General features: G+C 44.1%; 1 pseudogene; it reads right to left on the bottom strand.

Moving 5' to 3' along the window:
- Gm4968 (predicted gene 4968) lies at positions 1,323 to 2,254 on the bottom strand (annotated as a pseudogene).

The following is a 14,375-nucleotide window of genomic DNA, read 5'->3' as shown; positions in this document are numbered from 1 at the left end:
TGAACACCTGCCCACAGCCATGGAAGGTACAGACAAAGCAGAACTTAGAGACAGTAAGGAGGCAGGCTCTAGAATGGTCCATGACTGGATGGAAGGCTGAAGAGAGGGAAAAAGATTAATGTGGGTCGATTCCTGTGATGGCTAGGGTTAATTATCAAAATCTAGGGCTGGAAAGATGGCTCAGCAAGTAACGACTCACAAGCTTGATGAGTAGAATTCCAGAACTCAACCTGGTAGGAGAGAATTGGTTCCCATGGATTGTCCTCTGATTACTACACTCAATAAATAAAGTGTAAAAACAAAACAAAAAGGAAAAAAAGAAAAAGAAAGAAACTGACCCAAACCCCAAACAGAGAATTTCCTGAGAGATGGAGCACTGGACATGTCTGTGGTGCCGTGCTGGCTAGTTTTATGTCAACTTGACACAAACTAAAGTCACCAGAGAGAAGGGAGCCTCAACTGAGAAAATGCTTTCTTAGGGGTGGGCTGTAGGCAAGCCTGCAGATCATTTTCTTAATCAGTAGTTGACGGGAGAGGGTCCAGCCCATTGTGGCTAGGTCCACTCCTGACCTGATGGTCCTGGGTTTAATAAGAAAGCAAGCTGAGAAAGCCATAGTGAGCAAGCCAGTAAGCAGCATTCCTCCATGGCCTCTGCATCAGCTCCTACCTCCAGGATCCTTCCCTGTCTTTCTTCTGTGATGAACAGCGGTGTGGAAGCATAAACCAAATGATTCTTTTTCTCCCCAAGTTGCTTTTGGGCATGGTATCTCACCTCAGTAATAGTAACCCTAACTAAGATGGGGGCTATCTTGATTGTGTTCCTTGATGTTGGAAGGCCTGGCCACTGTGGGTAGACACATGTCCTACTCCTAACCTTACCCTAACCTTAGGGATCCTGAACTGTGTCTGAGTGGAGAATATGAGGTGAGCAGTAGGCAGGCCTGTGTTGCTCTCTTCTGCTGACTGCAGACAGTGTGACCAGCAGCATCAGGCTCCTGTTCCTTGACTGCCTTGTCATGGTTGGCTGTAACCTGTAACTGTGAGCGAGTATAAACTCTTCACTCTTAAAAGCATTGCTTTTGCAGGGTAACTTATCATAGCAACAGGACAGGAAACTAAGAGGACTCCCAGCTCCCTAAGGTGGACAGCTGGATAGTATTGCCCTTTGTGGAAATAAGAAACACATAGAAAGACCAGCTCAGGTGTGTGCCTGCTTGTTCTTCTCACTTGGAAAAGTGAAACTAGCAGCAAGAACACATCTATGCGTTACCCAGGTTCCTGGTACCATTTTATTTTTTTTTTTTTTATTTTTATTGTTTTTTTCAGCAGACTTAATTCTTTTATTTTTCTTGTGCAAACTCCTTATGTAGTAGCCACAGCTGGAGCCTGGGTCCTCTGAACAGAGACTCTGGTGTGGGTTTTCACAAGATGATCAGTGAGTTCCTGATAAGGAGACTTGGTGAAGACAGTCTCTTTCCAGAGGTCGGGGGTCAGGTAGCTGTAAGTTTTGGAGATGGCATCAAAGATGGCCTTAGCAAAGTTGCCCAGGGTGGCAGTGCAGCCTCTGGCTGAAGTGTAGCAGTCATCTATACCGGCCATCATCAGGAGCTTCTTGAGCACAGGAGCAGAGACAATGCCAGTGCCTCTGGGGGCAGGGATGAGACGCACCAGCACAGAGCCACAGCCGCCTGTCACCTTGCATGGAACAGTGTGGGGCTTGCCAATCTTGTTCCCCCAGTAGCCTCTCCGCACAGGGATGATGAAAAGCTTGGCCAAGATGATGGCCCCTCGGATGGCAGTGGCAACCTCCTTGGCGCACCTAACACCAAGACCAACGTGACCATTGTAGTCCTCAATAGCGACGAAAGCCTTGAACCTGGTCTGTTGGCCAGCCCGAGTATGCTTCTGCACTGGCATGATTTTCAGAACCTCATCCTTTAGGGATGCACCCAGGAAGAAGTCAATGATCTCAGACTCCTTAATGGGCAGGGAGAACAGGTAGATCTCTTCCAAGGACTTGATCTTCATGTCCTTAACCAGGCGGCCCAGCTTGGTGACGGGAATCCACTCCTTGTCTTCAGCTTTACCTCCACAAGCCCCGTGGCCTCGGCCACGACCGCGGCCCCTAAGACCATTGCCGAATCCTCCGCGGAAGCCGCCATGACCTCCTAATCCTGGGCCCCCGGGTCCTCCGGGCCCTCCTGCTGCACCGGCGTCATTCCGCCATTTTGGTGTTTTCCCGAAGAAGAAGAAGCCCTGGTACCATTTTAAGTACACTTATTTTAATACTTGCTCTCTCCGACAACTTTCATTTTATATTAAAAGTGTGTGCAGCACTCGGGAGGCAGAGGCAGGTGGATCTCTGAGTTCGAGGCCAGCCTGGTCTACAGAGTGAGTTCCAGGACAACCAGGGCTATACAGAGAAACCCTGTCTCGTATTTAAAAAAAAAAAAAAAAAAAGTTGTGTACTAAACACAAGCTTTTCTGAAACCGTGACACACTGTACCCAGGATTCTTCAACCCTAAAATTACCTGACTAAGCATCTCCAACAGTAGGAAAATTATCTCAACCCAGTACCAACAGCAATGACAGAAATTGAATATTGACATAATCTTTCATCTAATCTACTGTTCGAATACCAGTTTAGGCAACTGACTCCAAATAAGTCCTATATGGTATTTTCCCCTCCTCTAGCACGGCATCAAGTCTAGGTCAGCTTTTGCTTTTAGGTGTCATGTCTCTTCAGCTCCCTCTATCCTACAAAAACACACTCACATTGAAATATTTGTTAGCTATACAGTTCAAGCTATGTAGTTAATTCAAAAACTTCTTGTAGCTATATTTAAAGTGTTTTAGAAAGGTGTAATTAATTTTAGAATGTAGTTTTGTTAATTTAACTTCATATCCCAAGCCTATTTCAACATGGGTCAATATGAAAGTTGCTGATGGACTAATTTGCATTTTTGTTCCATACCGAGCCTTTGAAACCTAGTGTGTACATTGCACTTCTAGTGTATCTGTTTTACCAGCTATATTCCAGTTGTTTTTTGTTGTTGTTGTTTTGTTTTGCTTTTTTGTTTTTTTTGTTTGTTTGTTTGTTTTTTGTTTTTTGTTTTTTTCGAGACAGTTTCTCTGTATAGCCCTGGCTGTCCTGGAACTCACTCTGTAGAACAGGCTGTCCTCGAACTCAGAAATCCGCCTGCCTCTGCCTCCCAAGTGCTGGGATTAAAGGCGTGTGCCACCACCGCCCAACACATTCCAGTTGTTTAACAGCCATAAATTGCTACCATTTTGGAGAGTGTCATCGTTTAATTTCTTAGGAAAATAATAATATCATCCTCATTCCTATTTATTTATTTATTATTTATTTATAGGGTTTTTTATTTGTTTGTATGTTTGCGACATGGTCTCTCTACATAGCTCTGGCTGTCTTTGAACTCACCATGTAGTTCAGGTTGGCCTCAAACTCGAATTCCATCCAAGTTCAGCTCGGTGATCCACTGAGTTTACTGGGTTACATACAGGAGCATGTGTGAATCCCAAGTTCACTCCAATGTGGGTGGATCCCATGTGTCCTAACTCTAGTCAGCCTTTTTAAATGCTTAAGCATCCACTAGGTACCCCTAGGGCAGGATTGTGTGTAGTTTGGTCCTGGGGCAGGAAGGGGTTAGTGACCAGAATCTCTGGAGCAGATCTCATGCCCGCTCTCCTTTTGTGTGAGAAAGTTAATGGACACTGTCACATAAGCATCTCCTGTGGGTGATTACAGATGTTCTGATTTCAAGATGGCAGTAGCCATGTCTTGCCTACTAAGTCAGAGTTGCCATATAGGTTTTCAGATGTTGTTGCTGTTGCTGTTTTTGTTTTTGTTTTTGTTTTTGTTTTTTTTCATGTTGAGACTTTTGGTCAATGCTACATAGGTCCTTCTTGGGAAAATCTCCAATTCATAGAATGTCCACCTGAACCTTGCTGCTAATACTAAGTTATGTGTGTGTATATGTGCACGTGTACACACACATGTTCATGCGACTTCAAGGATTCCTTCTGTTATTTGAGGCAGAGTCACTCACTGAACCTAGAGCTCACTGTTTCAACTGAGCCGGCTGCCTAGGACCCTGGGCATTACAAGCACATGTCACCACACCCAGCTTTTTTATGTAGGTTCTGGGGCAAAAAAAACCCTTAGGTCTTCATCCTGATACACCAAGCACTTTACCAGTGTAGCTCTCTCCCGTTACTCCTGATGTAGATTTTGTCATTCAAATGGTATCTGACTTCTCTAAAACTATGACATGTGTAAGAGGATAGAGACTTATGGGTATAACTCAGCTGGGGTCTTACACCCAATGAATGACAAAGCAAGCCCTTGGGTCCCTTGTCACCACAGCAGCTCTGTCACCTGGACAGTGGGAGTGCCTGCTTGAGCCACAAGCTGCACTAATAATTGTTGCTCATTTTTAGTGATGAAAAGAGGGAGAGTTTGGTTTTTTTCACTCTATGGTTCATACCGGGGAGCAGGGCCAGACAGAGACAAGCAAGCTTTCCCTGATACCGGCTACCCCTTCAAAACCGGCGCTCTTCAAATATTTGTTCAATATTCTTCAACTCAACTGGGAAGTTTCCAGAAATTTGAACTACAAATGCACTCACACATTCACAGAGGATAGTTTGCATAGTCCATTGCAGTGTTATTTGTAGGAGCGAAAGGTTAAATCCATTAACGTCCATCTCTAGGGAACTGGTTAAATAAATCACACTATTACCAAGCTTGAATAAATCCATGCCCCCCTCCCGTCCCATGTCTCATTTGCTGGGTCTCAGAAGAGCCTTGGAGTGGCAATGTGGAATGAGGGATCTTGACAATGGCCAGCCTGGGCTATCCCAAATGAGAATGGCTTCTACTACCCCTGCTCATGGGGATCAACAATTACCAAGTTCCAAGTCTTTCCTGAGCTTCACCTCAAAGGAATCCAAAGACTACTGACAAGATGGAGTCTGGAGGTGAACACTGTTGGCTGTACAGTGGACAGATCCCAGCTCTTGGAGAACTACACTCCCCAGACTCTCTACCCCAGACCCAGCCAGGGTCTGTGGTCCCGGCAGGAATCCACAGGGCCTGGGAAGATACAGTTTTTTTGATTCTTTCAGGATGCCTCTGAGGCCCACTTTGACTGCCTCTGGAGTTCATTGAATACCCCCATGGAGGTTCCCTTTATCACTTGCAGGCACCCATTAAATGAGAGAATTATTCACTTAATGCCCGTGTATCATCCCACTCTTCTTTTCCTCCTCTTTTCCTTCCTCTCCACCCTTCTAGTTTCCCTCTTACTCCTTGTTTGATACAAGGTTTTACTCTGAAGTCCTGACTAGCCTTGAGCTCACCATGTAGCCCTAGCTTGCCCTCAGTGCTCCTGAGTGCTGAGGTTCTAGGCACTCGCCCTCCCTGGAGGGGCCAGTTTCTCTACAAACACTTCTTACTGCACCTTTTCCCACATGTAATGAAATGTGTCAGCCCTCGATAGAGAGTTCATTTCTGCCGTACTTCCTCTATGGGGATGCAATACTGCTTTACTCTCCATATTTCAAGTATCTCATCTCTTCCAGGAAGGCTTAGCTTTGTATCAGACAAACCCATGTTTAGATTGCTCTGTTTGCTTCTTAGAAACCAGTCTTTTATTTGATTTACTAATATTACTTCCTGCATATAATATTTAGCTTTCCCCCCCTCTTATGAGCTTTCCCATAACAAGAAATAAAAGAATCATTCATTCTGGACCTGTTAAAAACCACCGCTGGTCTGACGAATCTTGCCTGTGCTCACATTACCAGGTTGGAAAATCCTCTCCAGAGTGCCCATTGATCCAGCTCTAACCCCAGGTCTGGACGTGTAGGTGTGTACCCTGCTTGACTGCACGCTGGTATATATCTCATCTTTCCTGTGATTTCCTTTAGATATCAAATTCTATGGATTTCTCAGTTACTCCCTTGGACATTCCCAGGGTCACAGGAAGGTTTATCCCAAATATTTTTTGAGTAGTTTGTACATATTTCTGTGAAAATTTACTTCCCTTCTTCCACTGGGCTTTGTGGAATTTTCAAAACCATTTCTGGTACAATTGTGTCTACACGATGACCCTCGCTCTCTTCTCTTTCCCTGTTTAAGAATGATCAGCCCGGGTTTTTCAGCCACAGAGATACAGATGGAGTTCTCTAGCACAGACATCTCTGTGTGGTGAGGGGTCCCATCCTTCTTGAGATCTCACCTCTGATTTTGGGAGATCTACCCTATGGGGATAAGCCACACACAAGACTTGGTGTTTAAAGCTGTGTTCTTCCTGCTTCCAGGCTCCTTGGTTCCTTCACTTCTTCTGTCCCCTGCATCCCTTGCCACTCTCTAACTAGCCCACCCTCTTCCACCTAGCCAATGCCTCCTGGTTCCTAAGAGACAGTCCAGAATATGTTGCTTTGTAGCCTTTCAGTTACTGGGAGAACTGGAAGGTGGGCCTCATCGCCCACATCAGTGTTACGTAAGTCCAGCCCCAGCCAAGCAAAATCCCGGCCCTTCTCAGTCTGCATCCATTTCAGGCTTCTGCTGACTTTCATGTGCAGAGAGAGAGGATGTGACTTCATGCATAAGGTATCTGAATACAGGGGTACCCAGGGCTCCCACCCAGGTGGCTTGGAGTCCCCTCCCTGTGCCCCTCTTTCTAGCCGGGAGGGATGTGAAGGACATCCAGAGGAAGAAAGGGACACTACACTTTGGAGAAAGGGGCAGATGGGAGAGGAAGTGAACTTGACTAGATACTCACTTTATGTAAAACATTTCCCATCCTGGAATCCCATACACAGAGCCACACACATGTATTCACCCATACTGGAAGCCCTTCCCCAACCTACACTCATTCCAGCCCCACAGACTCAAACTTTGTGAATTAGACTGAAGTCTTTTTCCGTCTCATTCCCCAAGGCTCTCTCTGGGACAGACAGACATGATTTACTCAGCCCTGGGGGTGCCTCCGAAAGATGGAGCCGATGGATATGGGAAACTCCATCTTCAGAAATGTAGACGCTCCTGGGATCGCTAGTACGGAACCACTGAGGGACCAGTCACATTCTCTCACCTGGAAGAAAACCTAATATCCACATGGTGCCTGATGATCCCCCATGGTATCTACATCCCTGAGGGTCTTTGGGGCTTCTGTTGTTCCATAATTATTCATTCAAAGGTAAGTGCCTCTTAAAAGTCCATCAGTCATGGGAGAAAATGGGGACGGGGGCAGCAAGGCTTAGAAAGAGCCATCGAAGAAGTAACCCATTCATCCTTGCAGTCATTACTCATGCTGTGTGGGGTGGTTACCCTCAAGCCAGATCCCAGTGTGTCACAAGGTTGGGTTGACGGCCCCTTCTGTGCTTTTCCTCCAAACCCAGCCAGAAGGCTGTCTTCTAGTCTTCTTTCTGAAGCAGATGCTCTCATCCTCTGGGTGTCCCTTGAACGGAGCAACACAGAACTAGATTCTATGATGTGTTTGTGCAGTCACCTAGACAATGAGGAGGAGAAAAGAAAGTGTAGGGTATGCTGGCATTCAGTTTTCTTTAGTATGGAGCCCAACCCCTGGGCTAGTGCCTGGGTTCAAGATGAGGCTTCCCTGCTCAGACAAACCTTTTTGGGAACACTTTTGAAGACCTGCTCCAAGGTAGGCAGCCTGGGTAATTTTAAGTCCATCAATGAGGACGAGTCATCAGGAGTCTCAGGGTGGTCTTGAACTCGTTATATGAACCAAACCAGCTGAAAGCCTTCATTTCTCTTGCCACAGCCTCTTGAGTCCTTGGATTTCCATTGTCCTCTACATCTGACTTGCTGTATTATTTTTAAGATTCATTTTATTTTATGTGTGAGAGCCTGAATACATGTATATGTATATGTATATGTATATGTATATGTATATGTATATGTATATGTATATGTATATGTATATGTATATGTATATGTATCATGTGTGGGCAATACCTCTGGATACAAAATGAGGGTATCAGATCCTCTAGAATTGGAGTTCTGGGCAGTTGGGAGATGCCACTGAACCTGGGTCCTCTGGAAGAGTATCAGGTAAACGCTCTTACCTGCAGAGCATCCTTCCATCTCTACATGGTATATATTTTGAAACTGCTCAGCTAAGGTCCTTGAAACAGGGAATCCTCATGGCACCTCCCTTCATGTGAAGCCTTCCTTGGCAGTTGTGTATGTGGCAAGTTTGCCTCTTCTCCAATATTTAGCTTGTGCGCGTCCCTCGTTGGCTTTTCTGTATTCCTTTAGCAGGAACTGTGAGTCTTACAAACATGCTCCCGTTGAGCCTTTGTTCATGGCTTTCCCACACCTCTTAAATATTTTAGTTATTTGCATTCTTGCATGTTTTTTTTTCCAGTGGGTCATGTGTTCTTCCCAGGATAAAGCATATATATTACATATTCACACACATTCACCCTTAACATGGCAGCTGGTATCTTTTAGGCCTGTGATAATTGTTAATAGACTTGGTTTTCTGTGTCATAAAGAGAAAGAAGACAGCCCATATAAACACTGAACAAACTAACACACAGGGAGCAGCTCGATACTGTGAGATTGGACATGCCAGGTTCCTCTCAAGGGACACAGGTGAAGTGACAAATTCCTGGGGTCCTCTTCTCTTCCTTTTGCAGGAGCCTTCCTCCTCCTATCTTGGGAAACAGTCAGTCCCCCGAGATGGCTCAGCAATTAATAGCAATGACTGCTCTTCCAAAGGACCAGGGTTCAATTTTGAGCACCCATGTGGCAGGACTCAACTGTCTGTAATTCCAGTTCCAGGGGATTTGACACCAGCACACAAATATACGTGCAGTCAAAACACCTATGTGCATAAAATAAATTATTTAAAAAAAGAAAAACAAAACCCAAGATACACCTTATCCCTTACCTTGTGCCCCAGGATAAGCAAGAGCCAGCCAGGTAGAGAGCATTTTGCCAGCAGACTGATCAGGACCAGTACTTTTATTCGGTCCTTAGGTCAGTGTTCAGAGGCACAGGGAACCAAAACTGAAAAGGGAATACTGAGGACACAACCAAAGGGACAGCCAGCCTGTCCTCCAGGATGGTATGGCCATGACAGCCAACCTGCCCTCCAGGATGGTGTAGCCATGACAGCCAGCCTGCACTCCAGGATGGTGTGGCCATGACAGCCAGCCTGAACTCCAGGATGGTGTGGCCATGTGAGCTGCAGGAGGTGTGATCATTTCTACTCTAATTTTTCAAATGAATATAAAAACATGGACTTTTTTTTAAAATGAGAAATCCTCTGGTTTTAAACATTTGCACAACTTGAAGAAAAATTAAAACAAACTGTATGTGCCAAATGAAACACACCTGTGGGTTTTATGGGCCAATGGGGTAGGCAATTTGAAAGCTGCAAGTTAGAAAGGTTATAAAGCCAGGGGTGGAAAGTGGGTAGCCGTAGGCAGAGATGGGAGCCAGCGAATGAGGAAAATGTTCAGACTTATTAAGGAGACCAACTGGCAGTGGAGGCCACTGGAGGGTTGTAAATGCGATCAAGTTTCTGTTTAAGAGGACTGCTCTGGTTGCAGCCTAGAGAACCATTGGGAAAGAATCTGTGGTGTAGGTAGGAAGACCATATTTAAAAAGGACGGTGACACATAGGTGAGTTGTGCCAGGGCCTGCCTAGTCTCCAGTGCTAGGGGAAGATAGTCAGGGATGCATTGGAGAGCAACTCTGGAGTTAGCCTGAAATCTCTATCACGTGTCCTTTCCTAAAAAGAAAAGACTGCTTTTTCTTTTTTCAATTTATATGTCCGTATGTGTGTATCTGAGAATGTATGTCACATGTATACCCAGGGTGTCATATCCCCAGAATTAGAGTTATAGTGAACACCGTGAGGATTCTGGGAACTGAACTCACATCCTCTGGAAAAGTAGCCAGTGCTCTTTAACCACTGAGCCATCTCTCCATCAAGTCTTTTTTTTTTTTTTTTAAGCAATATTGTTTTATGGCAGCACTAGAGCCTTAGGCATGCCAGGCAAGTACTCTACCACCGAGAAATACCCTTTTCTTTGTTTTTTCTGACTTTTAAGTTTTAAGAGAAGGTTTTGCACTGGCCACCTGAACTTGAGCTCACTCTGGAGCCCAGGTTGGCCTTGAACTTATAAACTTCCTAGCTCAGTCTCCTAAATAGCTGAAATTACAGATATGTACCACTAGATACAGGTGTTCTCTCTCTCTCTCTCTCTCTCTCTCTCTCTCTCTCTCTCTCTCTCTCTCTCTCTCCTCTCTTCTCCTCTCATCCTCCTCCTCTTCCTCCTTCTCCCCCTCCTCCTCCTCTTGCCTCCTCTTTCGTGTTGCTGTTCTCTTTTGAGATATGATCGTATGATCGTGCTATGTAGCTGGCCTGGCCTCAAGCTTGTAATCCTCCAGCCCCAGGTTTCAGTATGGTGGGATAACAGTCCTGTACCACCATACTTAATTTAATCCTTTTACTTACTGATATTTATGGATTCTTGTTTTCATACTGTTGAGGATAAAACACAGGGTCTCACACCTACTAAGTCGGTGTTGTTCAACTGATTCCAACCTTAATGCTACAAAAACTATTCTTAGCTCTCAGCTGCACACAATCCAGTTCTCACTGGATATGACCATAACTAGACTTTGCAGCCTTCTGGAATTTTCTGGGAATAAAAGGACAAACTAAAGGCATTATAAACACACAGAGATTTTAATAAATTTCATTTATATATGGAAATCAAACAGCACTCAGATCTACAAAAACAGCTGATTAGAAGCTATAACAAAGGAAAGATCCCAATTAAAATAGCAACAAAAATAAAACTCTTGTGTAAACGTAACAAGAAGTATACAGGATTTATAGTTTGCAATTTTAATGCAACTGAAGGACACAAAGGCCTAACAATGCTAAAATTTGCCTCGTTTTTAGATTCTTATCATTATAAAGTTGTCAAAAATAGGGGACCTATAAATTTCATATGATCCCAATAAAAATACCAAAAGGACATTCTGGAGGGAACTAAATAACTAGTATTAAAATTCATGTGGAAAAATTATCAAGAATAACCAGGAAATTGGGGGGGGGGGTTAGAGTAACGAGGAAGGCTAAAAGTACCAGGTTTAAAAACTGATTGTAACTCCTTGATAATGAGAGCACTGTGACTGTAAAGACCATGCAGAGCCAGTGGAAAAACCCAGAAGCAGATTCAGGGGCACAAGAGAATGCTGCACATGGCTTGGATAGTGTTAGTTCACAGGCAAGAAACAACAGCCGTCGTTACACCTGTGTCAGCAACTCCAAGAAAGATTCTGACCTCTGAAAGATTTAAATGAAATCATAAACTTCTTAATCAAAGTAGATGTTAGAACTCTTTCACAATCTCATGTGAAATGATGGTAGGTTAGTGAGTTTTAGTCTACAAAACGTTTGTACAATATGTATAAAGCAAAATAATAATAATCATTTATTAATATATTGATTATTACTATAATACATTAAATGTTATTGTTAGTTATAATTAATACATTATTATTAGGAATAATAATTATTACCCGGCAAAAAGCCAAGATATATACAATGACTGGGGATTTGAACTCACGATAGACAAATGCTACTTTCCTTAATTACTAAGGTTTATATTTTAAGACTTAATATATAAAATGATACAACTAATAAAGAGAAAAAACCCAATAACCTAACGGGGGTGTTAAAATGGGGACAGTTAAGAGAAAAGAGAAGCCATGCTGCATGACTGCCTGGCCAGGTAAGTTGTGACCATTGGTGCAATGTTTCCAAGTCAGCTATGGCAGAAGAATTGCCTTCTGATTAGAACTGAAGCCCGCTCCACAGGACAGAATTTGCATCTGGCAGAATAAACCTGGGCAGAAGCCCATGGTTGGGAGTCTAACAGGGAATCTACAGCTGCTGTTTTGTTAAATGAACCATGGAGATTGCCTTTGAAATAATTACGTTTGTTTCCGTACGGTCAGCAAACCTTTTTTTTCCCCCACAGTGGACAGAGGTAACTGCATGGACTCATAACTGATCTGAGTGCTGAGAATAAGTGATTACTTAATGCTCACCTATAAACAGTGCATCTACATTATGGTTTCTGAGGTTCAAAGAATATTGTAGAAGAGAGCACAGACAGAATATGAGAGCTGGGGTGTTGTGGGACTTCTGGATATGACTTGGCCACAGCACTCTTGAACTCACAGAGCTGTGATTGTTGTTCAAGATTGGTCATGTCAGCATCCTACTGTGGAATGAGGAGGAACTCAGAGATCTCCATGAAGATCTATAAGCAGTTGATGGTTGCTAGGAGGACAGAGGTTTTCTTCAGTGCGGAAGCTACGGGCAAGTCACCCACACGCCTATAAAGAATCTCTCCTCCCTGCAACCCAAATGGAACTCATTGAGTTGTTAAAAGCATCTTTTAAAGATATGAAAGCAGAAGGGGACTTAGTTGGAAAGCAGAGCAACAGGAATAGGAGGGAGACAAGAGAAGACAGTGATTAAATGTGACCAAATGCATGCATACATTCACAATGACACCCATTGGTATGTGTAATATATGCCAATAAAAACATGAAAATGTGAATCTAAAAGCACTTGAACTTGTGAAAAAGATGCTAATTCCATTTCTCAGGAAAGAAAGGACATCTAAAGCTATAAGAACACCACCTTCTATTATAGAAGGTTGAAAATTTCAACCTTTTGTCTTAGATTTGATAACCCGCTTATAGTGATGTGGGCACAGACATTCAGACACTGTTGATGAGATGACAAACTGGATGCATTTGGGATGATAGGGTCTCACGGTGTAGCCCAGGCTGGCCTTAGACTCATCATCTTCCTGGGCCTTCTGCATGTTTGGGATTGTAGGCATGCACCACCATATCTGCTTCAATCATTTTATTTATTGATAAACACCTTTCTCCAAACTATCTAAATTACAAACTCTACTACCCTTTGAATAAGCTATCTCATTTCTAGGCATCTATTCTGTAAATCTGTTTGCAGTTTACATTCATGAAATGTGACATCCTGCATTACATGGATGAGCCAAGCCCAGTGCATGGGTAAGCATACAGACTGAAACAAGAACTGCTGCGTACAGGTGTTCAAAGTCAGGCTAGGCAGTGTGGCAAGAATCCTCATTAACAGAGACGTGGGAGGGAACAGAAAATACGGTAAAGTACTTTGTCAAGTGAAAAGCAAGATATGGGGAAAGAGGAGGAGGAGAAAGAAGAAGAGGAGGAGGAGGAGGAGGAAAAGGAAGAGGAGGAAGAGAAAGAGGAGGAGGAGGAAGAGGAGGAGGAAATTGGTTGTCTTTGAAGAAAAAAGCCAGGAGGGAGGAATGTAAAGGGGAGTGTCTTCACACTACCTAGCTTTTAGTACCCTATGCATGTAGACCACCTCCCATCCCAAAGTGCATTCTAGTGCAGTCTTCTGATTGTTTCCTGGCTCTTGGTTTTGTGACTCTAGAGAGACTGTGTTGGTGCAAATGTGCACCAGGAGTACCCAGCATCTCTTGCCCAAGCCTACTGGAGAAAGGGGCTGGAGTTCTGACTTATTCGCTCTGAGATCTAGAAGGAGAGACACAGAGGTGACTGTTCTTCTCGTTTCTTACAAAATGCCTGACAGAAGTGATTTCAGGCGGGAAAGGTTCACTGTGGCTGCTGGTTGCCAGTGACTTCAGTCTGTGGTGGTGAAGAAGGCATGGTCGCAGGAACCAGTCCGTGGAAGCACTCAGTGACCAGCTGTTCTCAAGATACCAAACCAGGAAGTGGAAGAAGCTGGACTGAAAGCTTCAAAGCCCTGCTGCCATTGGTACCCTACTACTCTCCGTGACACCCCTGCCTTTAGTACACCCCGATGACACCATTACCCACAGTGACACCCTCTACCCATCCCTCAGTGAAACTCTACCACCAGTAGTCCTACTACATCTACTAATGGTGCCACCATCTCCTAAAACAGTATTCCCAGCTGGAGACCAAACTTTGAACCAGTGAGACCGTGAGGGACATTTCCCAGTCAAAGTGGAACCTCATGCCAGGAGAAACACTAAGTGGTGGAGCTGAAGACAAACAAGTTATCTAGGAAGGTGTGTGGCCCCCTCTGCTCTGTGGGAAACAGGGAGTGAGAGATCTCAGACAGCTGGAGAATCACAATCAAAGGCATGAACATACAACCCAAATTTTTACCTTACTGGAGTCATTGCCTTAGTTAAGGTAAGGTTACTATCGCTGTGATGAAAACACTATAACCAAAGCATCCTGGGGAGGAAATGGGTTTTTTGGCTTACGCTTTCACATGACAGT

This window comes from Mus musculus, chromosome 6 (assembly GCF_000001635.26).
Source record: "Mus musculus strain C57BL/6J chromosome 6, GRCm38.p6 C57BL/6J".
Classification (NCBI taxonomy): Eukaryota; Metazoa; Chordata; class Mammalia; order Rodentia; family Muridae; genus Mus; species Mus musculus.
Note: the sequence above shows the minus strand (reverse complement) of the source record. Positions and strands in the feature narration are given on the sequence as shown.